We start from the raw sequence: 25,588 nt of genomic DNA, 5'->3' as shown, positions 1-25,588 counted from the left end.
TTTGGAAACTGAGTAGCACTTTTCAAATATAAGTATTATTACTTAAATGACAAAAAAATGTCTTAATGCTTAATTGTACTCTATAGCAAATAGTGTGAAATGAACATGTTATGGTGTTTAGAAATTATACAACTACTCTTCTTCATACATGCTCCCCACCCAAATACCCAGATTAGTGCTTCTTCCAAGATGCTTCATATGAACAGGTGAACTCCTGTAAAGTTTTGGGACCAGTTTAAAATGCAGCGCTGGCAGACACAGGTTTTAAAAAAACTTTTTTTTTTTTTTAAAACCACAGTTTACCATAATCCTTCAAATGTAATAGCTTACCATGATTTGGAAAAAGTAAAGATTTTATAAAGCAAAACAAAACAAAAACCGGAACCCCTACGATGAAGTTCTAAGAGTTATCTGTTCTTTCTCCAAGGCGCATCATCATAAAGAGCATTTCTCTCAGCAGGTGTTTGGGAGATGTGTACGTTAATGACCTTGTCTGCTATCAAAGCAGTGGAGAGGGCAGTTAGCACAGGGGGCTGGCCCCGGTGCAAACTGAGATGTTCGGTGGATACAAGGTGGCAGCTGAAAGCTGTTCATGCTACCACATCCTTCCACGGTACTTCTCCATCTGTAAGTCCTCCAGAGCCATGATGAAAACAATAACTACCACTCCCCAGCACTTGAGAGTTTATAAAGTACTTAGGTATATATATACATATACACATTGTTTCATTATATCCTCATTAAAACTCTATGAAATAGGTCTTAACTCCTGCAACTCAATTTCACAGAAGAGGAAACTGAGGCCAGAGTTGAACAGCTTGTTCAGGGTGATACAACTAGTGAGTCCAGAGCCAAATCTCAATTTGGGGCCTTAGTTCCAAATTCCACACTAAGTTCCAAAACCTAGTTCACACGGTGCACGCACATCGGGTGTAGAGGGATATGACAGAACCTTCATACGTGTGTGCAAAAAGGCATCACTGAAAAAGCTGAAGATCAGGAGGCCCAATTTCCTGCCTTGGCCCTGCCCCAGAAGGGCTCTGTGCCCAAGAGCATGTCTCCTCAACAACTTGGTCCCCACCCCCCTTTTTAAAATCTCATCTGATCAGTGACAGACTTGGAGTAGCCCAGTCATTCTAAACTTTTTTTAGGGTCTTAACAGTTGGCAAGCACATAAAATTCAGCCATAGCCTCTCCCCACAGAAAAATACACACGTGAAAATACACACACAAACACAATCTCACTAACAACTTCAGGGCATTCATGGGCCCCAGGAAGACAAGATAACTTCGGGGGCACCTGGCTGGTTCAGTCGGTAGAGCATGCGACTCTTGATCTCGGGGTCGTGAGTTCGAGCCCCATGTTAGGTACAGAGATTACTTAAAAAAAGACTAGATGACTTTGGCTAGCTGCTTTTTAAGGTCTAAAAGCTCTAAAATTCTATAATACATTCCCTTTCTATAAACATATTAGTTTATATATGCATATAGTCTCATTTGCATGTGTACATTTAAGTATTACTATACTAAAATATCTACTTTTATACTGGAAAAATGTGTGTTTTTAGGAATCAAAAGAAAGTTTCACTGAGGTAAAACCTGAGATTCGACTTGGAGAGAAGTATGACTGAGAAGTAGGGAATAATGTATCTAGAACACTGCCATTTAGTAAAGACAAATAGCAATGTGTTTAAAAATGGATTTACTATAGACACGAAATTCATTTATTTCTCACTTAGTCAAGAGTGGTATATTATTAGGGTTAGTCACTGATGGTAATATACAAATAGCAGTTGGATATTTCTTGTCTGAGAAATAAGACCTTAAAATGGGTTAATTTAATCCAATTAGTTTTCAGATGGAAATTATTTAATTACTAATGACTTCTAGCTTGTCAGGTTCTGTTGGGTTTTCTCATAGTCTAACCTCAATTTAGCTAATCAGGACCCTCCTTTTAAAAATGCCACTTTGTGATGATTTCAGAAACAGAAATAATTAAACACTTGAGTTACCCAGAAATAACCTTACTAAGAAATGAATAGGAACTATATGAAGAAAATTAGAGAATCATAAAAGAAGACTTGAATGAATGGAGATAAATTTCATACTCCTGAATGGGAAGACTATACACTGTAAAGAAGTCAATTCTTCCCGAATCATTCTATAGATTTAGTGTAATTCAAATCAACATTCCAGAGGGATTAATTTATAAATTTAATGAAATGTTTTATAGTCATTCTGGAAAAATAAACTGGGAGGAAGAGTGAACGCAGCTAAAGACGAGCAATGTGAACCGTGCAAAGTTACTATAAAGCCAGAGTAATTTAAAATTGTGCTATTGATGTAAGAATTGATGGGTCAATGGAAGGGAAATGATAGTCTAAAAAGACATCTTAAGAATTCGTTGTATGTTAAAAATAGAAAGAAAGGAAGGATTATTAAATAAATAGACAAGAATTGAGAGAAAAATTTGAAGATAAATCTGCCCCTCACAACTATACCAAAATAGATTTTCTGAAAAGCATAAAATTAACTGTAAAAAAATGAACTCCAAAAACATTTAAAAAGTCAATATTTAATGATTTTCACATAAAGTCTTTCTAAGTATAAAATAACTGGAATTGATAAGAGAAGAGGTTAATAGTTTTCATTACATAAAAATGTTAAAATTGCACATAATAAAGCCTTAAAAATCAAGAGGTAGATTAAAAACTGGGATAAAATATTTGCAAAAAATGCAAATTTTAATATGTAAATTTTTAAAAGAAGACATATCCCATTCTAAAAGTGGAGAATAGGTATAAATAGAAGATAGTTCATGAATAAAAATACAATTGAGACAATAATTCTTTTTTTAAAAGATTTATTTATTTATTTATTTGAGAGAGAGAGAGGAGCGTGCGCGCGAGTGTTCATGAATAGGGGGTGGGGGTGGGTGGGGGAGGGACAGAGGGAAAGGATCTCAAGCAGACTCCCCACTAATCCCACAACCCCAAATCACGACCTGAGCTTAAACCAAGTCAGGTGCTTAACCCACTGAGCCACCCAGGCACCCTTAGCTAATAATTCTTAACAAAGATGTTCAATCTCACTAATGATCATACAATGCAAATTAAAATGGCAAAATACATATTTTCTACTATTATATTGTTAAAAATTTTTTAAGTTCATGGGCACCTGGATGGCTCAGTCAGTTGAGCCACCCACTCTTGGTTTCAGCTCAGGTGGTGATCTCGACATCTTGAGATCTGGAATCACGGAGTCTACTGGAGATTCTCTCCGTTTCCCTCTCTATCCTCCTCTGCTCCTATCCCTGCCTGCAGTGTGCACTCTTTCTCTCTCTCAAAGAAATAAATCAAATCTTAAAAAGATTTTTTTAAGTTCATAATTCTTAAAGCTGGAAAGGGTATGGAGAGAGAGCTCACCCAAATGGTGAGTATAAATTGATAAAATCTTTCTGAAAACCAATTATACAGCCCATGTCAAGATCTAGAGAATTGTCAATAACTTCTAACCCAGAAATCCCTCTTCTACGAATCTATACTATAACAGTAATCAGAAATTCCACTGAAGATTTGTTTACAAGGATGTTCATAAACAAAAAAAAGGTAAACAACTAAAATGTTCAACAATTGAGGACAGATTAAATTTTAAATAATTTATGGTATAGTCATACCAGGGGAAATTATGCAGGCATTAAAAATCATGTTTTATAAATAATGTTTAATGACAAAAAATTCTCAATAAAGTGCTAAGTGAAAAAAGTAAGACACAAAACCAAATGCTGCATGATTTAATGCTGTATATATCAAAGCCTTATATTAGTCTTACATGCATAGAAATGACTAGAATGAATTGCTTCAAATGATATTGAAGAGATCATCTTGGATGGCACGATTATGCACGATTTAAAAAACGGGTTTATTTTTAAAACATTTCGGAGATAAGCATATTTTTTGCATTATAATATAATGTAAAAAGTAATTCGCTGAAATTCATCACGATAATTTAGAGAGATAATATATGCTCAATGGCAAATGAAACTAGATGCTTCATCACCTGGCTTCCATACCTGTTTCTGTTTTCTCTATGACCCTGAACAAGTCACTTAACTTTCTCTAAGCTTCGGTTTCTTCAGCTTAAAAATAGCAACTGACAAGACCTCCCATATGGAAAGCTGCTTTGCAAACTGTAAACGATCATACAAATATAAGCTATTAGCATTGTGTGTGTGGGGGGGGGGAGCTGAATTTAGAACCACAACCTAAACAGACCTTCTAAATTAAAGCAAAAATGTACTAACCCATATCTGTAGAAGCCTTGATCCTAGAAATCTTAAAATACATGTACTTGTTTCAAGGAACCATCTTTGGTCCATGTACAAACATATGCTGATCTGTAATGACTGGCTTGGTAGCCCGAAGAGGAAGGATTAATTACTTCTAGAGTGATGGCTGAAACAGGTAAGAGAAAGATCCAACCCAGGACGGGCTGAGCTCAGACTCCGCAGGATACCCCAATGAGCATACACATACCCCAAACATCCTGCGCCTTTGTGGCAGAAGTGACTTGGGGAGAACGCACCTGGCGTTATGTCTGGAGTACACCAGGTGGAGCATAACTCTTTGCCGCCACCTCACTCTCCTTTTGAAGTTAGAAAGTTGGTGTCAAATAAATTGCAAAATAAATAAACAAGGTTGATTTTACCAGTAGCTTGACAAAGGTGAAATGGGCTCTGCGCAGATGGGGATATACCACAGAAATGGCACCTTCCGAGTCTGATATTTCTTCTTATCAAACAACACAAATGACTGTGAATTCTAGCTTGGCAGGTTCCACGTTTGTGGTAGGGGCAGACAGCTCTGACTCACAGCTAGGGCTAGTTGGCAGGACTGAAGGGTGGCACTGGGAAACGCCCACTTTTCCACTCATGTCTAGCTTTTTTCCCCTCACTTCCTCTTCTCTATCCATGGTCATAATGCGAGGAGAGTTATAACTTAGGGTGTGTGGAGAGGGGCAAGGCATTCATCTGTCACAGAAGCTCCGCAATTTTCCTGGCTTTTCAAGCTGTGCTCGTAACACAACACTGAACTCTACTCATCCATCATTCATTCATCCATCTATCCATTCATGTATTCATTCATCCATCCATTCAGCCTTCAAACAGCTATGTGTGCCTACAGAAGCCCCCGCCACCCCCATCTCTGGTGGCCTCAATACTTTCAATGAACGTACATCAGGGTACAAGTGAAGGGTGTGCAGCCCCGGCCTGTAGGCACCACACCACTTCCAAGCCCTGTTATTTGATTATCACCATCTTTATTGGCCACAGAGGGGAAGGGATATTATAGCTTTGTGGCTTTTGAGAGTTCGGTCCTTAGTGAACTGCCAAGCCTCAGCAGCAGCTCCCAGATCACAGTGTGGGGGATTTTTATGACCACATCTCAGTTCTCACCAGAAAAGGCAAAAAGGAGGAAGCAGGTGACACATCATAGAATACACAGCAATGGATAAGCCTAACAAAGCCAAATCATAACCATCCCCCTCTTACCTTTGTGTTCTCTCCCTCCCACTTTTCCTGTCAACCCTCCCCAGAACCCCTCCCAAACTGTACTCCAGAAGAATTTAAATTGGCTCAAGCTCAAAGAGAAGGAAACATAAAACTGACTATTCATTATTCTGTGCCGTGCTCTTTTTTTTTTTAATATGGCTCACCGAGCCCACCCCAGTGTGAGCAACTCCTGAGAAGAGGGGGTGTACATGTGGGGGCACGTGCATGTGTGTGGGACAAGCCAGAGGCGCAGGCACAGTGTGTGTGTGTGTCGGTGGGGAGGATGTCGGTGTGTGATTCCCCCCCTCTATCTGTGGAGCCTGAGAGGCACTCCTCTCTCAGAGCAATTACTACAAATGATTTATGTGGCCAGTCAAGAGGGCCTGCCAGGGTTCTTATTTCATCTCCAGAAAAAGGAACTCTGCTGGAATGTTATCAGGGAGTTTGGGATTAAACTGACAGCTGCCTTTTGTTTTCCCTGTGAAAGAGCTTCTCCTTTGGACTGTGGCATTTGGTTCCTACGCAGAGAGCCAGCACTCAATGTGGGCAAAGACCAGCTAGAGAAGGGCCACAAAGGAAAGAAAACATTTGTAAATGGGAGAGGTTTCTTTCTTTTCCCTTCTGTTTTTCTCTTAAGGGGATGTGTTCCTGGTTGCTGATTTTAGAAGGCAGCATGGCTCATGCGAGATTGGAATATTGGTTGTTGTTTTTTTTCACTGTAACAGAAACAGCCACAACACCAAACCTCTCCCCTCTGTTACCAGAGCTCATTTAGTTGGAGAGAGGAAAACAAAGGTGCCTTCCAATTTAGATAGTTAAATGTGACCCTGGTCCCTGTCCCCTGTTAGACTGTGTGCATGGGTACATGTTAGGTCACAGGGCACGGGGTGTGAAACAAGGCAGGGCACAAGGCGCTCCGTCGCACATACAGACAAGAAAATTCCATGGACATAAAAACACAGAAACCATATGTGTTTTCACCCTCTGACTCCCCAACTCTAATAGACCATTGCAGTTTTCATAAATCCTCAGTTGTGGCCTGGCTGGCCACAACCCTCCCCTCACATTAGCTTCCCCACCTCCTTGACCCAACCTGGTTTATAAGGGCTTCACACAGCTTTGCTTTGTGTGGAGGGAGCAAAGGGGCAGTCAGTCACTGGGGCTGATTAAAGAAACACACAGACACACACACACACAAAATGATGGTGCAGTGACTGCATAATAAAGCTTTGTAGATAAATAATAGTAAATACAAATTAAAGAAGCTCTCAAAAGATCAAGGGAAGAGTGTGGTAAAAAGAGGTTGGTGGGTGGGATAGCTATAAAAGCAAGGGATATAAAGGAAGATTAAGGGTTATAATAAAATACATGGACTGTAAAATCATCTTTATAGTCATATTCTCTGTGTCTTATATTCAGACATTCTCATATTCAGTATATTTTTTGACTTGTGATTCCCAAATCTCATTTTCACTAATGTTCTGCCAAAAGGTGCTGTATAATGCTCAAAACAAACTTAATTTTTAACAAGTAATACGCATCTGTGGTCTTCACAGTATATGCTGACACTGTGGTGTGTTCAGAAAGCAGACCAATATAAGGGATCACGGGAAGGGAAGCAACATTTATGGAGGGCATATTATGTGTCTGGTAAGATGCTATATGCCTTATAAACATTTTCTCCTTTATTTCTCATTGCGACTCTGTGAGGTAGGTGTTTTTATTCTCATTGTACAAATAAAGTTACGGATGCTAAGTGAGACTAAACAACTTGCTCAAGGAAGTACACCTAGTGTGGCACTATTAGCTGTCTAACGAATACTCCTCTTCCTTAACTCATTAGAGTCCTGATTGTATCTGAGGAGGAATTCCCAGCCTCCCTTGCAGCTAGAAGTAGCCATGTAACACAGTTCTGGCCAGTGAGATGCATGTGAAGTATGCTGGGAATCTGTGATTGGCTCTCTCTCTCTCTCTCGCTCTCTCTCTGCCCCCTCTCCTTGTCCCCTTTTTCTTTTTCCTGGAGCCAGAAGTGCAGATGTTAGGCCGGTGGTGGAGACACTACCTTAGGACCTTGAGAAGATAATAAATATGAGGATGAAAGCCACAGGTGAGGGAAAAAGAAAGGAGGTGGGAAGTACCTGACATCATAGATCAGTTGCATTTCCTCTCACTTACCTATCTCTGGCTTATTACATGACGAAAATGAAACATTTTTTATTATCTAATGTTTTTTATATAGACAATTGACATCTTATTAAAGGGTAGAGCTGGAATTGAAACCTAAATCAAATATACCTAAGGACCTAGGTCATAACATGATACTTAAGATATTCTCATATTATGATATACTGTGTTTCAGAGTGCCCACAGTCTAGAAAAGCCTTAGACAAAGGGATGAGTATGGTCTAATTTCTTCAGCTCATACTGAGACTCATAGCTTAGGTAGTTCTAGTTCCTTGGGCTGTTATGGAGTTTGGGGCTGGATCTCAGTCCAGAATCCAGGGAATTGGTTGGTTCTGATCTTCTGCGAGTTTTAGACTACTTACTAGTAAACCAGGAGAATCTGACTTATATTACTTGGGATAGCTCTAGGTCACACTGCATTTCTTTCTTTTTTTTTTTTTAAGAGTTATTATTTTTTTTTAAAGATTTTATTTGTTTATTTGACAGGGAGAGAGGGAGAGAGAGAGAGTGCACAAGCAGGGGGAGCAGGAGAGGAAGAGGCAGGCTCCCCACTGAGCAGGGACCCTGATGCAGGGCTTGATCCCAGGACCCCAGGATCATGACCTGAGCTGAAAGCAGACACTTAACCACTGAGCCACCCAGGCACCCCAATCACACTGCATTTCTTAAGGGTATTCTGATGCAGACCCACATCACTATGGCAGCCCCAAATGGAAATATTCCAAGATGAGCTACTTGCCAAGTAACCCAGACAGTTTTATTTTGATGCATAGAGAAACAATGTATCCTTTAGAAACAAAGGTTGGTTCACAAATTGCAGTTAAGCATGGCAGATTGAATACATGTTTATCTCCACTCCTTTTCTACCTTACCTCCTTATCCTCCTCAAAAATGACAAAAAAAAAAAAAAAAGATTTTTTTTTTAAAGAAAAAAAACAAAGCTCTACATAGAGAGGATAGGAAAGGAGCCAAAAGCAGATATGAGATGTCAACATAATTATGGAAACTGGAAAGCTGATGAATGAGTGGTAGCTAATTTAGCAGAGCAGAAAAAGCTGAAATCTGAAGTTTCAATGGGGAAAAGCCAAGGAGAAGGGAACCAATGTATGTTAAGAACCTTAAAAAGCTCAGGGATGTACACTCTGTGTGGCAGGCACTACTGGAGGCATCAGATACCTCTGATGATAGGGTGTAGACGGGGCTAAAAAACAGGAGTGTTGGTTGAAAGTCTGTATAAGAAGGGTTAGACACGGAGACCCTTCTGTGCATGGCCATACCACTTTGCTTCCTCCTCCCTGAAAGGGTTGGTGGTTTCCTTTTTCAAGAAGTGGAAGCAGAGGGACTTGGCATATGGACACAAAGCACAGCTGAAGGCTGGGGCGGGGCGGGGGGGGCGGGGGGGGGGAGGTTTGCTATACTGGCAACAGGGGAATTAAGTGGAAATCTACAGGTCAGTGGTGAGATAACCTTCCTCCACTCCAAACCTTTCTTCCACTTAGCTTCAAGAACACTGGCAACCAGTCTTATATCTCCTAAACAGAAGATCAGTAGGTTCCTCCCCAGGGAAATTAGCCAGTCTATGAGAAATGACTAACAGATTTTGGATGGCCCATGGCTGGGTTCCAGGCCAATCACCACCACTTGGAAGTCCTCACATATAAACACAGGACTCCCAGTTACACTGTTAATATCTTCCTCTTAACAATGAATGTATAGGTATGAGGAAAGCCTCTAACACAAGATGCAGAGTCCAAACAAATAGAAAAGAGAAAACAGAGGAAATAAAGGCAACAGGAGAATGGTTTAAAAAAATCATTAATATCAGAAAAAATTAATTAACTATAAATTATGAACAGGATGGTATATAAATATTTTAAAAGCAAAAATAAAACTTTTATAAATTAAAAACACGGTAGTAGAAATAATGTCAAACTAAAGGTTGTCAAACTAAAGTAGAAATAATGTCAAACTAAATAATGTTAAGAAATCTTTAGAAAAGTAGAACAAAAATCAAAGAGATGGAAAAATAGAAGAGAATAAGATAAGAAAAATGGGGGATCAGTCCAGAAGGTATAGTATCCAAATAACATGAGTTCCAGAGAGAGAGAGAAGAGAAAACAAAGGGGAGGAAATTATCAATGAAATCACGTAAGAAAATTTCCCACAACTGAAGGACATGAACTTCCATATTGAAAAGGCCTAGAAAATTCCCTGAGCAATGAATACAAAAGGGACCACACTAGGATACATCATTGTGAAATTTCAGAAAGCCAAGAATTTTAAAAAAGACCCTCAAAGTTTCCCAAGGGTGGGAATTAGAAGAGCAATGGGCATTTTGGCAGCAATCCTTTGGAAGCCAGAATAAAATGCATTAAGTGCTCAAAATTCCTCCTGAGAGTTATTTATAGCCTAGGATGCTACATCCAGTCAGATATGAGAGAAGAATAGAGCTATTTTCATATGTGCAAGACCTCAAATATTTACCTTTCGTGTAAATTCATGAGTTCTCAGGCAGTGGTTAGAGGAGATAGTCCACTAAAATGAGGACTAACCCAAGCTGGAGAAGACTTGGCTTCCATGAACAGGGGACCCGACACGGGAGCCAGGTGGAAAGGAGGCTCGGGATGCCAGCTCTGCAGCAGTCTTAGCACCAACCCACGTGGGAGGAGAAAGACGAGGAGCTCCAGGATGAATAACTCCATGAAGAAATGGATTGATGACCTATGTTCGCAAAGGTACTGAGAGGAGATTTATACTGCTGATGAAGATTCTGTGAATGGCTTAAGGACAGGAACTTAAAAAATTAAGCAAGCAACAGGGACACCTGGGTGGCTCAGTTGGTTAAGCATCTGCCTTCGGCTTGGGTCATGATCCCAGGTCCTGGGATCAAGTCCACATCGGGCTCCTTGCTCAGCAGGGAGCCTGCTTTTCCCTCTCCCACTCCCCCTGCTTGTGTTCCCTCTCTCTCTCTGACAAATTAAAAAAAAAAAAATTAAGCAAACAAAGCAATACAGCCAACAACTGCAGGATATAAATGTAATCAAAGCCTACCATTTGGCTCAGCTATGAACACTTATCTACCACACTAGACACACACACACACACACACACACACACGAGGACTGATTTCACCAAGACTTGTGATACAACAATAATTGGGGACAAGGAGGAAGAGGAAGCATGTTTGAGAGGTAGAAGGGCTAAGTGAGCTGAATCCATATTTTCCGTGGTAAGGAGTCAAGCGGTAATATCTGAAACATGATGATCAAGAGATAACTGTAGAAACATGTTATTAAAAATACAGAGGTTCATGCCAGAAGAAACAGCTAAAATACTGTCAAGTTTTAGGGAACAGAAATCAGGAAGGGGAGAGGTGTAGGGCAGGACTGCTGTTTTCTTTTTTCTTTTTCTTTTTTTTTTTTTAAAGATTTTATTTATTTATTTGAGAGAGAGAGAGAATGAGAGAGAGCACATGAGAGGGGGGAGGGTCAGAGGGAGAAGCAGGCTCCTTGCCGAGCAGGGAGCCCGATGCGGGACTCGATGCAGGGACTCCAGGATCATGACCTGAGCCGAAGGCAGTCGCTTAACCAACTGAGCCACCCAGGCGCCCCAGGACTGCTGTTTTCATTGTACACACTTTACGTAACGATGCGGCCGCTCAAATTTTGAAACCGTATTACTCAGATAAAGATACCAACTGAAAAACAAAAGAGCAGACTAGTTCTTGCGGAGGGCCACTTAGTGTGTCTAACTCTCTGAGGCTTTGGGAGCCCTCCTGGGGTGGGGAGGGGTCTCTGTCCCAGGGGTTCCATGCTGGCAGCACTGTCCCTAACCTTCTCTGAGTCCTGATTTGTGGCTGTCGTTTAGATATGCCCCAACCGCAGGGAATGGTCATTCAGGTAACTGGAAAGCTAGAAAGCTGTACTTTTGAATGAAAGATAAAGAGGTCTGTTCTGTAACGTAGTGTCCACTCAGGTGTCCATAAAATGGATGGCCTGTGAATTCAGAAACAAGGGAAGGTAAAATCCTGAGGTGCACTGTGCTTATTAAAATAAAACTCTTTTTATTTACTCTCAGAACAGGCAATAAGACCTGTTGAATAATCATAGCCAACATTTATTGAGAGCTTATTATGTGCTAGACACTATTTTAAGCACTTTGTAGATATTAACTTAAATAATTCTCAAAACACTTCTACAAGATATGTACTATGATGTACGGATGAGAGGTAAAAGTCTCCGTTTTACAGAAGGGGAAATTAAGACACGAAGAAATCAAGTAACTAGCCCAAGATTATATAAATGGTAGGGTGGGATTCCCAAAACCAGGCTCTTAATTTAGATCCATCTTTATAAGTTATAAAATTAATATAATTATCAGCACATGGAGGCCTAGGTAGGAAAAGATATTTTGCATTAATGGTGTTTTTTTGTTTTTGTTTTTGTTTTTTTTTACAGGTAATATTCTGTTTGGTATACCCTCTCTATGGATTCTAGCGCAGGCTTCCAGAATTCAATTGGGATAAGGTTAAAAGTTTCAGTTCAAAACTGAGGTTTTCTCTGAAGCTGAGTTTCAGAAATCAGGTCAGGACTTCCTTCCTTGCCTACAATTCATCTTAGACCTCAGGAGATAAACAGCAGCTTGAGTAGTAACACAGTAACCGTTAAGGATGACGATGAGCATAATAAATAATACTTACAATGTTTGAACCTTGTGCCACTAGGAAAAAAAAAAAAAGAAGAAAGAAAATACGCATTGTATCTAATGGTAGAAATATCACATCTGTGCATATATTCACCTCAGCCCCAGTATAATTCTTTTAAGACTGCCAAGCTCTGAGACCCAGAAATGGTGAGTCACTCCGGAGGGGCGGGAGGGTGGGGAGAACAAAGATAAAAATAGAGATGTTGATTGCATTGTTACTAATTCAGTTTAGCTCCAACAGCCCCAGCCTGGTGAGTCAACAGCAGTGACAAGAAGACACAAGCAAGAAAGAAGCACACTGCTCTGTGGGGCTGAGCAGAGGGGATGCAGAGGGCCACATGGGGAACCTCAAGCCAAAACAAGACCAACAGCATTGAGGCGGTGGTGTGAGTTCAAAAACAAACAAGTGGGAAGTGCTGAGGGATAAAATGGGCTCAGATCGATGAGCGGCAGTGCCACTGACCCTCTGGTAAAAGCTGCCTTTTGTAAGAATCCCCTGAATGTGGGGGATGGGGCCTGCGGACCAGGAACCTTGGAGGCCAACTTGCACCGTTCAAACAGCGTATTCTTTTCTCTGGGGTATAAGGCTTACTGTGATTCCAGACTTGTCGCCATGGCAGCGGTGGGGGAGGGAGGGAGGAAAGGAGGAACAGATGGGGGTCACCAAGGTCCTAATTCTCATGCAAGGGCCCCCATCGCGCTCCCCTCTCCCCTTGAGGAGTCCTCCATTGAGCTGCATCTTCTCTCACTACCCCAGTGGCGTTGATCCAGTTCAACCTCATAGATGTTTTCCAGGGCCTACTGTGTGTCAGTCTTTCACTTCTGATTAACATTAGCTTCCATTAAGATACTTTACCCCTGCTTGGTTATGAAAAACTGAAACAGGAAAAAGACCTAGTTTCCTACTCTCAAAGTTTATCTTTTCCTATTCCCAAACCTAAATAGAGAGATAGGTTAAAGATATATAGCCTCTTGTATGTAGTATAATGAATGAATGTATATGGATCTGATTGTCACCCCTCATGCTAACCTTATATTATAATTACAACCTTATACTACACGAGGTAGTCTGTTAGCATCCTTAGAGTTACTGTGTGATGTCCTCCTCCCTCTATTCTCGCCTACCTGTAACACTACGAGGTCAATCTTCCTGAAACATACCTCTGCCATGATGTTACCCTGCCTGCCTTCAGTGGTAATCCAGAGTTGTCAGCTTGGAATTCAAGATCTGCCATAGCCAGTCCCATCCCACCTACTAATCCTCCTCTGTCCTTCCAATGTTTCCATGTTCTTGGGAGGGTGTGAGAAGTAGAATGAGTGAATGGATGTGTGAATGGATCCATAAATAAAAAATAAAACGGGCAAACAAACATCAGAAAACTCATTTCCAACTCCATCCTTTGGCTCATGCAGTTACCACAGGACTCCCCTCAAGAATTATTCTTTTCCCTGGCTTTCATCCATCCAGTTTCAACGAAGGTCTAATTCATATCTCAAAGGTTTCTCAAATTCAGTATTGAGAAATACATGATCTCCACGCTCTGCATCTCAGTGACTGGAACCACCACCGTCAATCAAGTTTCACAACCCAGAAAGCTAAGCTCCATCCTGACGCATCTCTCTCCCTCAGTCCCAAATTTCAAAATTGGTCAAAGCCCTTTTGGGGTCACCTCCTTAAGGTATCTCCACTCCACTCACTTCCTTTTGCTCCAGTAGCCTTCCACTCCATTTTATCAGTTTTCAAATTAGAGGACTGAAGTCTACTCAGTTCTCTATGCTGTGGTCAGAGGGATGTCTTCAAAATGCACGTGTGATCATATCACATGCCTAATTAAAACTCTTCTGTGGCTTTCCATGGCTTTTAGGACAGTGGGCAGAATCCTTACCACAGGCCCTGAAGCAATCTGACCCAGGTGTATGTCCCAGGCTCCATCTACCCCATCATCCTCTTTGTGGGGCCTTCTGGAAGCTCCACTGGCTCGCCTAGCAAGCTTGCCATCTTTCTCCCAGCCTTGGGGCCTCACTACATGATTTCTTCTAGCTGGAATGCTCTGCCCTGGGTGCTCATCTTCTGGTGCAGTGGTTCTCAAACTTCAGGGTCCATCACAATTACCTGTAGGGATGGTTAAACCCCAAACACTGGGCCTCACCCCCAGAGTTTCTGGTTCAGTGGGTCTGGGGTGTGGCCTAATGATTTGCAATTCTAACAAGGAAGCCTCCAGTTGATGCTGGTGTTGCTGGTCCTGGAACTACACTTTGAGAATCACTGCCCTAGCTACCTTCTTTTGCTTTTCTAGATTTCTTTTTCTTTTTTTTTTTTTTTAAGATTTTATTTATTTATTTGAGAGAGAGACTGAGAGAGAGAGAGCATGAGAGGGGGGAGGGTCAGAGGGAGAAGCAGACTCCCCGCTGAGCAGGGAGCCCAATACGGGACTCGATCCCGGGACTCCAGGATCATGACCTGAGCCGAAGGCAGTCGCTTAACCGACTGAGCCACCCAGGCGCCCCATGCTTTTCTAGATTTCTGAGAAGTCTTCCCTGACTACTCTTCCACCTTCACTAGGCTCTAGACGTTCAAGGCCATCTATACACTTCTTCACAGCACTGGCCCTCATCCTGTAATTACGTATCTGTGTGATTATTTCACGAATGTCCGTCTCTGTGTTAGACTCCTGTGCATGAGGTTAGGGACCATCTCTGTTTTGTTCAGCATTCTGTCCCCGGCTTCTACCTGGCACATAGTGTGTGCTCAATCAACATTTGCTAAATGTGGACGAATCTCTTATATAATGTTTGCTCTAGTTAACTGAGGGCATATCACTGTTCCTTCCTGTGATGGTTAATTTCATGTGTCAGCTGGACAGAGCTTAGGGATGCCCAGATAGCTGGTAAAACATTATTTCTGGGTGTGTCTATGAGGGTGTTTCTAGAAGAAATTAACATTTGAAACAGCGGACTGAGTAAAGATGATCCCTCTCACCAAGGCGGGTGGGCATCATCCAGTGCATTGAGGGCCTGAATAGAACAAAAAGGTGCAGGAAGGGCCAATTCGCTCTCTGCTTGAGCTGGGACATCCACGTCTCCTGCCCGTGGACTTTGGCACTCCTGGTTCTCAGGCCTTGGACTGGACTGGGACTTAGATCATCAGCCCCTTGATCCTCAGGCCTTCAGATTCAGACTGAATTACTCCACCAGCTTTCCTGGTTCTCCAGCCTGCAGATGGCAGATTGTGGCACTTCTTGGCCTCCATAATCATGTGAGTGAATTCCTATAATAAATCTCTTCTGGTATATCATCTATTTATCATCTATCTATCTATCTATCTATCTATCTATCTATCTATCATCTTATTGCTTCTTTTCTCGAGAATACTATTATGCTTCTTATGTATGGCTATTTTACTTACAAGAAGCCCACCTCACTTCGGAGTTGATATATTCTAGAGCTTCCCTAGAATAAGAAAATCATCAAATACTCAAATACTGTTGAAGACCAGTGATAATTGGAGAAAATATGTCAGAGCCAGAAAAACTGTTTACAAAAGATACTAGCACCTATTGTGAGGCCCACTTCGCTGTGATTGAAATAAGCAGATGCCCAGCTATCCTGCACAAATAATGGCAACCACCAGGGAGCAGGGCCTCCTCCAAGGTGAGAGAGAGACAAGTTCTGCAGAGAAAGTATCTGCAGCGGCTCCCGGATTTGCTGGTTATGACACTCCTCCAAGTCTTGGCTTCCTATTGGCAAAATGCAGACATAATCATAGTACTTAAACCTCATAAGGTTGTTGGGATGATCAGAAGAGATATTATGTGGAAATGGTTTAGTGCAATGCCTAGAACGTAGCCAATACTAGAAAATGTTAGCCGTTATCATGGGTTGGTATTACAGTAGCCTTCCTAATGTGGGTCTTTTAGGATTAGTCTAATGAAAAATATTCTGCCCCCAGACAGGACAGACATTATTTTTTTGTCAGGAAAGCATGGTTGCACATGTGACCTCCATCAAACATCTTAATATTTATATACTATCTTGTATTTTAATTAATTCAGCAAACAGGTATTAAGCGACTACTGCATGCGGTCATTTGGCTTGGCATCAGGGGCATTTACAGATGAATAACAATCTTACAGGGGAGAGAAACATAAATAACCAACTAAAATGTAAAGGCGGAATGAAATAAACACTGTGAAGGCACCCATAAAAATCTACAGGTATGGCAAGGAAGGTCAGATCATTTCTGACTGAGGTGGTGTCTGATTCGACCCGGGAAGCAGAGTGTGATCTCAATGAGCAGAGAAGCAGAGCGTTTCAGGCCATTCCAGGCCTGACGGACGTCGTGAGAGAGAGAGGAAGCTGGGAGGGCATCTGGGGTCAGGTTATATATAATCTTGAATGTAATGCTAAGAAGTTAGCGTTTTGCTCCATAGGTGACATGGTTCCAAGTGTATCCTCTATTTGAAGTGGCTCAATATTTTGTCATTTTTTCCCTCAGGTTTGACTTAGGGAAGACTGGCGTGATGTCCACAGTCATTTGATTGGCTGGATTTGCAAGACTAGCCTTCCATTTGCCTCCACCTCTTTAAGGACATTTTCTTCCACTTGGGCTATATTGCCAAAAAGTAAGTGGTCACAGGTAGTTATGACTATTTCTAAACATCCAAGTGTTGTCAGCGATAGGATTAATTATGAAAGCAGGATTGGTATAAATATTGAGATACAAGGAGGTAGCTTTCTTACAAATTCTTGACTCAGATGTTTCTCCACTCTAATCCTACCGAGGTTTGAAGAGTTTCTTCAACTGATTCTGAGGGTTTACCTTTGATATTTTATGTCAAAATTAGGGGACACACAGAGTCCTCCTTTTCAGCTGTCTTCCTACGTGTTGAACAATCTGCTCATTTTCTTCTCCTCCAACTCCTCTGGTAAGAGAATATTTTGATGACTTGGACTTTCTCATTTGGGCAATGGTGCTGTGCTCAGCACTCCAATACCCTAACTTTCTCCCTGTCTTTCACTTCTAGTATAATGAAGAAATGACCTCTCCATCCACAGGGATGTGGCAGATATGACGCATGCATTCAGGTCAGCAGTGCAAATCTCCGACACGGCCATTTTTCTCATCGGGAAAATGTTTGTCAGCCCCTTGACCAACTTATTTGGAGATCTTGGCAACGAAGGGGCTGTTAAGCAAATGGCACAGAAACCTCTGCTTCTCTCTGAAAGAGACTGCTTTTGAAGGGACATGAAACTGCAAAAATACCGGCTTGTATTAGAATATAAATTCACGTTAAATGTGTTTTCAGGAAAAGACGAAAATTGAAGAGAAACCTGAAGTCATTTCAAGACTGATGCTGAGCTATCCTATCACTCATTTCCCTGGAACTTAGGCTGATGAGACAAAGTATCTCTTCCATTGTCACAATTTTCTCTAGGTTATTTCTGAAAAGCTTTACTCTGGCTTCAGGGATGGGAAAACAGCAACAACAAAACCTTGTTCTCTCCATGTCACTAAGCCAAAAATTCAATCTCAAGTTGTTTACATTCTCAATTTCCTTAAAATATTGGGATCATATATAGTTCTTTATTCTGCATATTTTCACTTATTATATCAGGGACGTTCCCCAAGTTCTTAAACCCTCTTCTAAAATACTTTAATAGCTTTGAAATATTCTTTCAGTTGAGTGTACCATTATTTGTTTAACCAGTCCTCTATTTTTGGGCATACAGTTATTTTTTGTAATTTTTTACCACTAAATAATGCTGTCATAATAATGCCAAATAATATCCATATATATATGTATTTTTTTCTTTCATCTCATCTCTGATCATGTTGTTAACATAAATTTCCTTAAGTATAATTGCTGGGCCAAGGGATAGGAGCACCTTTGAGGACTTCTCTCCACAGACTGCTAAATTGTTCTATGCCTATTTCCCACGTGTAAAATGTTTGGTGACACTGCTTGAAGGTTTCTATGAGAAAACCCATTATCAAATTGACTGGAAGCAGCAATTTCTGTTATCAAAGTAAATCTATTGTTATCATTATCGGAATGGATTATTTTGTTTGCCTGAACGGAGCTGATCACTGAGTTTCACTTTAAGTTAATTAGATGAACTATCAGTTGCAAAGGTTGTGAAACACATGTATTAGGCAACAAGCTAATCGAAGGAAGCAAGGCCCTGCTGCAAGGCCTGTCTTTCTACCACTCACCACCTAGAACAACAGCAGAGGCCGAGAGCAGGGGAGTCAGGGAACGTGGCCTGGCTGGCAGATGTGCCGTTTCTGAGTTCAAAGCCTGACTGTGTACCCTGACTCTGGTAGTTGGGTGACTGGGAGCTAGGCTCCTTTTTCTCCTCTATGTAATATGGGTAATAGTGCCTCAATTCGAAGGATGTGCAAGGATTAAGTGGGATAAGACACTCACCACAGTACCAGGTGAATGGTAAGCATCCAGGAAGTACTTATTTTTTTAAATTATTAATTCCAAGCTCCCAATTGCCTATGGAACTTCAGTATTTGGAGAGTAGATGAAATGGGATATAAACCATCTAATTGGGACCAGAAGTTTCTAAACTTCACACAGCTTTCTTAGCCCTCTGTGTTGGTAAGGCCATTGAAAGTCAAGATCATCGGGGCGCCTGGGTGGCTCAGTCGTTAAGCGTCTGCCTTCGGCTCAGGTCATGATCCCAGGGTCCTGGGATCGAGCCCCGCATCCGGCTCCCTGCTCCGCGGGAAGCCTGCTTCTCCCTCTCCCACTCCCCCTGCTTGTGTTCCCTCTCTCGCTGTGTCTCTCACTGTCAAATAAATAAAATCTTTAAAAAAAAAAAAAAAGTCAAGATCATCGTCATCATCAGCATCATGGTGGTAAACAAGGCAGTAGAGGCCTCAGAGACAAGGGCTCCAGGAGACTAGAGCCTCCCACTCTGCGCTTGGTGATTTTCTTTCTTCCTTTTATTTATTTATTTATTTTTAAGATTTTATTTATTATTTGAGAGACAGAGACAGAGAGAGGGAGCACACATGAGCAGGAGGAAGAGCAGAGGGACAGGGATAAGGCATGCTCCACTTTGAGCATGGAGCCCAACATGGAGCTCCATCTCACAACCCTGAGACCATGATCTGAGCCGAAATCAAGATCGGATGCTTAACTGACTGAGCCACCTGGGTGCCCCTGGTGCCGACTTTCTAGTGTGTGTTCTGGGCCTCAGGCTTCCTGCCAGCCCCACTCTGCCTCTTTGGGCAACAGGTTTGTGGGAGGAAAAATCAGGCCTTATGCTTCTGAGTCTCAGGAGTGCCCCTCTTGGCCCCAGACATATGGGCAGGGCATTTCTGCCAGGGTAAGTGTTCTCCACACTTAAGCACAGTATCTGCTCCATCAGAAAGTGGGCTTCGTTTGAATCCATTCCTTCCTTTTGCCGACCACAAGCAAAAAGGAAGCAGCTGCAGAAGTACACGCAGACGTCGGGGCCTCGGCAAGATGGCAGCCTGCATGGGGGGGTAGGTATGGGCCCGCTTCAGTGGTCTGCTCCACATCTAAACCCTAAGCGGGCAGGAAGCTAGGAATCCTACTTCCAGTCCCAGGTAAGGAGTGGGAAAGAATAATCAGAACTCCATCTGCTTCGCTTTTCAACCAAATCGATGCCATCATCTTTACAGGGATGCAGCAAGCACAGCCCTGACTCTGAGGAACGGAAGAAATGGTTGGCTACGATCTCTCCCCAAAGTGCTCTAAAATCAGGCAGGGGCGTGGGTGTACGGGTCTGTGCCTTGAATCCTTCCTATTTAGCTGCAGGTGTAGAACACATGCAGGGACAAAAAAAACAAAACCAAAAACAAAAAAAACAAAACCAAAAAACAAAAAAAATACCGTAGTTTTAAAATGAATAAAATGGACCAAACATAGGGAAAACTTGGATATTTTATAGTTTTGTCTTTGGGATGTCAGTGGGTGTTAGGAAACTCATAATACTGGTTTACTCCTCCTTAGAACATCAGTAAATGATTCCTCATCATCGAGGTCAGCCACATTTGAACACCCGTACCTTGTGATTCCATGAATATGCTCAGCATCGGGAAAAGGTAAGTTTCACACCGCAGGTTACATGAGGGACCACTGGCAATGGCTGAAAAGATACCCAAAAGTCCAGCTGGGAATCCTGAACTGAACTGGTCCTGTTGAGGCTAGCCCTCCACCCCAAGAGGGGACCTTAACCATCCTTTGCCTGGGTCGTACCTCTCGCGGCTCTGCGTGTGAGTGTTGACCTTCCCTGTCCTTGGCCTTTGTGTGTGGGCTCTGTTCAGGTGGGAGGCAGTAAGTAGTACAGGAGTGGGATTTAAGGCATCAGCAGCTCATGAACCCATTGCCCAAGACCTTCACTCGACCTTCTGTTAAATTCATTAAACAAGGAGGTCATCAGACGGACGTGGTTCTAATACCTCGACAGCCTAAGGAAACAAACAAAAACCTAAGTCTGTAAAGGTCTCATGGAGAAATCAAAACCTAAGGACAACCAATCAAAAACAGCCAACTGGGCTTTTCCAAGTAAGTTACAGCCAATCAAATAATGTCCTTGCTTTGCCTCTGCCTTTTCTCTATTCTTTGTAAGTCTTTCCCCTTAGTTCTGTCTGCTGAGCACTCCTAATGATTTCTGGTTTGGTGCTACCCATTTGAATTGATTTTTGCTCAAATAAGTTCTTAAAAAAAATCTTAATATGCCTCAGTTTATCTCTTAACATCTCCTTCACCCTGCTCTACTTTTTCTTTTTTCCATAGCACTTACAACTAACACACTATACACTTTACACTTACTTATTATGTTGAATGTCCGCTAGAACAGAATGTAAGCTGCGCGAGGGCAGGCGTCGTTATCTTTTTGGTACACAGATATTTTAAGCATTTAGAACAAAAGTGGCTGGTACACAACAGGTACTCAATAAGTATTTGTTTCATAAATAAGCCATTCCAATTTAGAGTCTAGTTAAGCAATTGGTAAGTCCAGGGGCCAAGACCCATTCATCTATTTGAAATAATTACCCCCACCTTCTCACCCCTCAGGCTCAAAGCCGCTCCTGGCATCCACAAAGCAGTTAGCTCTGACATTGGCAAACAATTACTGTCACTTGGTAAAATTGAGGAGGAAGTAAAATATTTACTGAAGCAGAAACTCTGGGGGGCAGTAGCCTGGGTTGTTTTCAGTTAACTAATGATGCCCATTGACACCCCACACCCACCTCGGTATTTATTTCAGAAGCAAAACAAACAAGTGTATGATTTCGATCTGTGATTCAAGAATATTCAAGGTTTTAGTTAAATCTACACATTGCTCATCGTGCCACTAACTAAAATGAGAAAAGATTCTTGCTTCAATGGCTTTCCATCCTCAGAATGCCTCCTACATTTGTTTTCAGTACATGCTTAAGAATGGTCTTGAAAGTACGCAAGAGAAGAGAGGACAAAAATAAAATTATACTGAAGCTGGGATCTCTCAGTCTCTTCCAGTTGCTGAGCAGCAGAATTAGGGCAAATATGTATCTTTTTTGTCCAAACCAGGACAAGTGGCATAAACTGGGACATCTTGGGCAGATTGTACATATGGTTGTCTTAGACATACTCAGCTTCTATCACATTCGAAGATGGGAAAGGGCTGGCAAAGATTAGGGCATCTGAAAAGTCAAAAGTTCTGCGGTTTGCATCCTCCTTGGTTTGAATTCAAGGGTCACAGATGTTGATCAAAATATTCACATTGCCAATTTACACGAATTTCACTAGTTTGTAAGTATCAGGCGAGAGTGTTCAATAAATGACCTAGCAAATTAATCTATTTCCCCCCATTAGTTTCCGACTCTTTAGCATGACAATATCAGTTACCCTGTTCAAGCAAAGGCCAGACAAGCTGTGGAGCTGACGCATTCTGATTCCTCCTCGGAGAAGCATCTGTCTACTTACCGGTCCTCGCCATCCCCCACCCCTCCCGCCCCGCCCCTGGCCATCGCACCGTCCCCTCCTTGTTCCAACCAGGCCCCTATTTTTCAGTTCTTGCAGTACAATCAGAAGAAGTGAAAGAAGACCCTGATTTTCCAGAGGGACATGGCAGTCTGAAAAGGTAAAGATGTCTTCAACATCATTAGCAGTTCATCTTCTAAAACCTCAGGGCAGCCTCTAGGCAGCCCCTCCTGCAAACCACTCCCCCCCCTCCCCCAGCCACTCTTCTCTTTTGGTGTCGGCTTATCAAATTAATGAAGCCTATCTAGACGGGGAGGAAGTTGGGGCAGAAGACTGGCTTAAGAGTGATTCAAAGCAAGCCCCTCCTTCCCTTTAAAAAAGAAATACGAATAATCGGGGCGGGGGGGGTGTGTGTGTGACTAGAATTTCTTTCTTTCAGAATGAGAAGAGGACGGGGAAAGGGTGTTGGGGGTGGGGGTGGGCTGGGGGGTTGCTCCTAGATTGTCTCCTGGTTCCCTGAAGGAGGAGATGTCTATTTACTTTCCCTGACTGAACATTTGCATGTTAAAAAGGCGCAGTTCCTTTGTGGGCAGGATTTACCAGGGCCGCATTTTCTACTTGACAGAACAGAGTGCTGGGCTGGGGCTCCAGGTAAAGGATAAAGCAACTTCCTGACATTTCCTCTCACCTTTTTATAAGACAGTGCCCTCCCTCACACAGAGTCTCAGGGAGGCCAGGGTGGGATTTCTGCGACACTGTTTCTGAGGCGGGGGGGGGGGGGGGGGGGGGGGGCCGTAGGAGACAGATCCCACCCAGCGGCCGTGGGCTGTGAGTGCCATTAGACCCTCCCCATTCCCCCAGATCCGGAGAGGCAATTTTCAGCGCGAGGTACAAAACACATCAACATCTCTCATCACGTCACTGACCTAAATATAGACAATGACTTCAAGGGGGAAGAAAGTTGCACATTCTTTTATACCTGCAAATGCAGAAGAGGTCTTCAAACCAGCACTGGCCGTGAGGAACAATAGAGAACCAGTCCGATGTGAAGGGAGAAGAGAGGAGAGAAGGGTGTTCTAGAATGAGGGCTGTGATAAGGCCATGACAGATTCTCAGCTAAATATCAATCCTCATTTGTAACCCGGGGCCCTGCGATATGGCCCTGGGGGTGGTTTTGTGGCCCTTGTCAGCTTTTCCAGGGGGAGGAAGGGGGCATGTGCCCTGGATCTGCCAGTCTGGTCTCTTCACTGGGTCAGGCAGGTCTCTGAGTCAAAGAAAGGGGCCACTTGACTGAGAAGCCATTTCCTTCCCATCGCAGAAGAGCGTGCTGTTGGTTTCTTTGTTGTTCTCAAGCGGAACGGCCGTCCCTGGCAGCCACTTTTAGCCTTCCCTGATCCCAGCCTGCCACTTGAGCATCCTGACTCAAATTTTAGGCAAAACTCACAGAGGACTGGAAAGCTGATGTGGGTCAGCTCACTCGTTTGTGCCATGAGGGGCGTCCAGAAGGATTACTTTTCCCTCATAGTATGAACTCGCACTTGGGTAGAGTCTTTTAATGTTAAGTTCATAAGAATGCTTACCTTTTTATTAACTTGGGGATTATTCACCTGCTGGGTGAACAGAAGGGCCATATTAGAAGCTTTTATGAACACGAATCCTACCTATAACGAGGGACCTTGAGAAAGATACCTGAACAAAACACTTAAGTATGGAGAGAACGGGTGTTGTCAGCAATTAGGACACGACTGTGGGTAGTAATCAATCGCTGAGGAGAAGTCACATGTCTCTCACATATTTCTACTGCCCTTCCTGTTCACTCAGACAACTATCTGCATAAGAACAGCCTGTGTGGAGGCTCCCTGAGTAACATAATTGCCTGCTGTTAGGGAACCAGCAAGCACTTCAGGCTTAAGCTGTCCACAACTCCAGTATTTAGGCTGAAACACAAACTCATGCTCTTTTGTGTTAGCAAAGCGTCCACGAATGCAGCCATCGGTTTGTTTCTTCAGAGAGCACATATGTGACCATTGTAGGAACATATTATATCCTCACAAAAAGAGCCTTATCCTTTGGAAAAATAATAATGGAAAATCACAGAAAGAACACATCTTATACAAGATCATAAAAGGAAGCTAAAGGCACCACTACGAATGAAATAAAATGAAAACAGTGAAAAGAATCCCAATGAGAGTGGAGGACAAAAAAGATAGTAAACCAGAAGCTCTAGTTGAACACAACAATGAGGAAAGGTTTTGGCTAAGGCAGACCTGTATGTGCCCAAGATGAGTACAATCTCTGTGCAGGACAGTCTGGATAGCGACATCTCTGCTGCTTCCCTGGCACGGGGAACCCTGTGGGGCTCACTGCTCTTTTAAAATGTGACGCTGAATCAGAGCATGGAAAGCAGGGGGCTACACGGCCTCAGAATCAAAGACACTTGAAGGGTGACAGAAAAAACGGTTCTGGATTTCAAATACCAGTTTTAGGTTATCATAACCAGAACAGGACTCTAGATGCTTTATGATTTGTTAAAAAAAAAAAGAGAGAGAGAGAGAGAGATTCGCAGCAATGCTCTCCTTCAACAAAGACTGAATGCTGATAGTTTCTAAAAAAACACTGGGGGGAAGTTACTTGGAGATCCTGACACAGTAACAGGGCAGTCTTTCCAGAAAGTTTGCTTTTACTGGGGTTCTGCTTCTCCCCACAGTCCCTTGGAAGTATCCTCTCTGAGATAGGTGCATGCAATTAAAAATTACCAGCGACTAGAGGGGAAAAAAATAGACAATAATTTGGTCAAGAAGAAATATGCCCAGAGCCATTTTTTTCCAATCCAATATCTTCGTTAATTAAGCATTTTCCAACCTATGCTGAGAATACTAATAGTAATCTAATACTATACTACTCATTACTAATAAAACATATTTATGAAATGGAAATACAATGTGCCTATTTCCAAAATGTGGTTATAAATGACTTACTCTAAGCCACAATTTAAAATGGTTTGAGAAATGAGTCTTTAATAAAGAATTGATGAGGATGATGCCTGCTGATAATAATTCTATTTGGTGAGATTATGTGGTTTGCTATGGCAATTTGAGCTGAGGTGATTGCCTCAAAATTTACTGCAAGTAACTAATATAGGGAAATTTAATTGATGATAAATACAGCGGTGGTATGTCAACTCTTGAAAAAGTGAGCATGT

The 25,588-nt window shown here is 42.2% G+C and overlaps 1 protein-coding gene and 1 long non-coding RNA gene across 7 annotated transcripts in view; one reads left to right on the top strand and one right to left on the bottom strand.

Annotated features, from left to right (window-relative positions):
• The window catches only part of LOC118022304, a 56,105-nt gene extending 37,618 nt beyond the window's left edge, over window positions 1-18,487 (top strand). For 2 of the 5 annotated variants that reach the window (XR_004682458.1, XR_004682461.1), the window contains 7 exons: window positions 4,361-4,463; window positions 10,247-10,470; window positions 12,193-12,586; window positions 12,681-12,825; window positions 16,935-17,061; window positions 17,222-17,364; window positions 17,464-18,487. This is a non-coding gene — a long non-coding RNA (uncharacterized LOC118022304). Of the gene's footprint in view, window positions 1-4,360; window positions 4,464-10,246; window positions 10,471-12,192; window positions 12,587-12,671; window positions 12,826-16,934; window positions 17,062-17,221; window positions 17,365-17,463 lie in introns of all 5 variants that reach the window. The other 3 variants (XR_004682459.1, XR_004682462.1, XR_004682460.1) reach the window with 3 other exon arrangements.
• Window positions 1-25,588, bottom strand: part of MAML3 (mastermind like transcriptional coactivator 3) — a 397,800-nt gene that overhangs the window by 82,563 nt on the left and 289,649 nt on the right. The gene's annotated exons all lie outside the window — the stretch shown is intronic.

The sequence above is a fragment of the Mirounga leonina genome, unplaced genomic scaffold (assembly GCF_011800145.1).
Source record: "Mirounga leonina isolate KUSES-001 unplaced genomic scaffold, KU_Mleo_1.0 Mir_176, whole genome shotgun sequence".
NCBI classification, from domain to species: Eukaryota; Metazoa; Chordata; class Mammalia; order Carnivora; family Phocidae; genus Mirounga; species Mirounga leonina.
The sequence above is the reverse complement of the archived record's forward strand: the minus strand, read 5'-3'. Positions and strand labels throughout refer to the sequence as shown.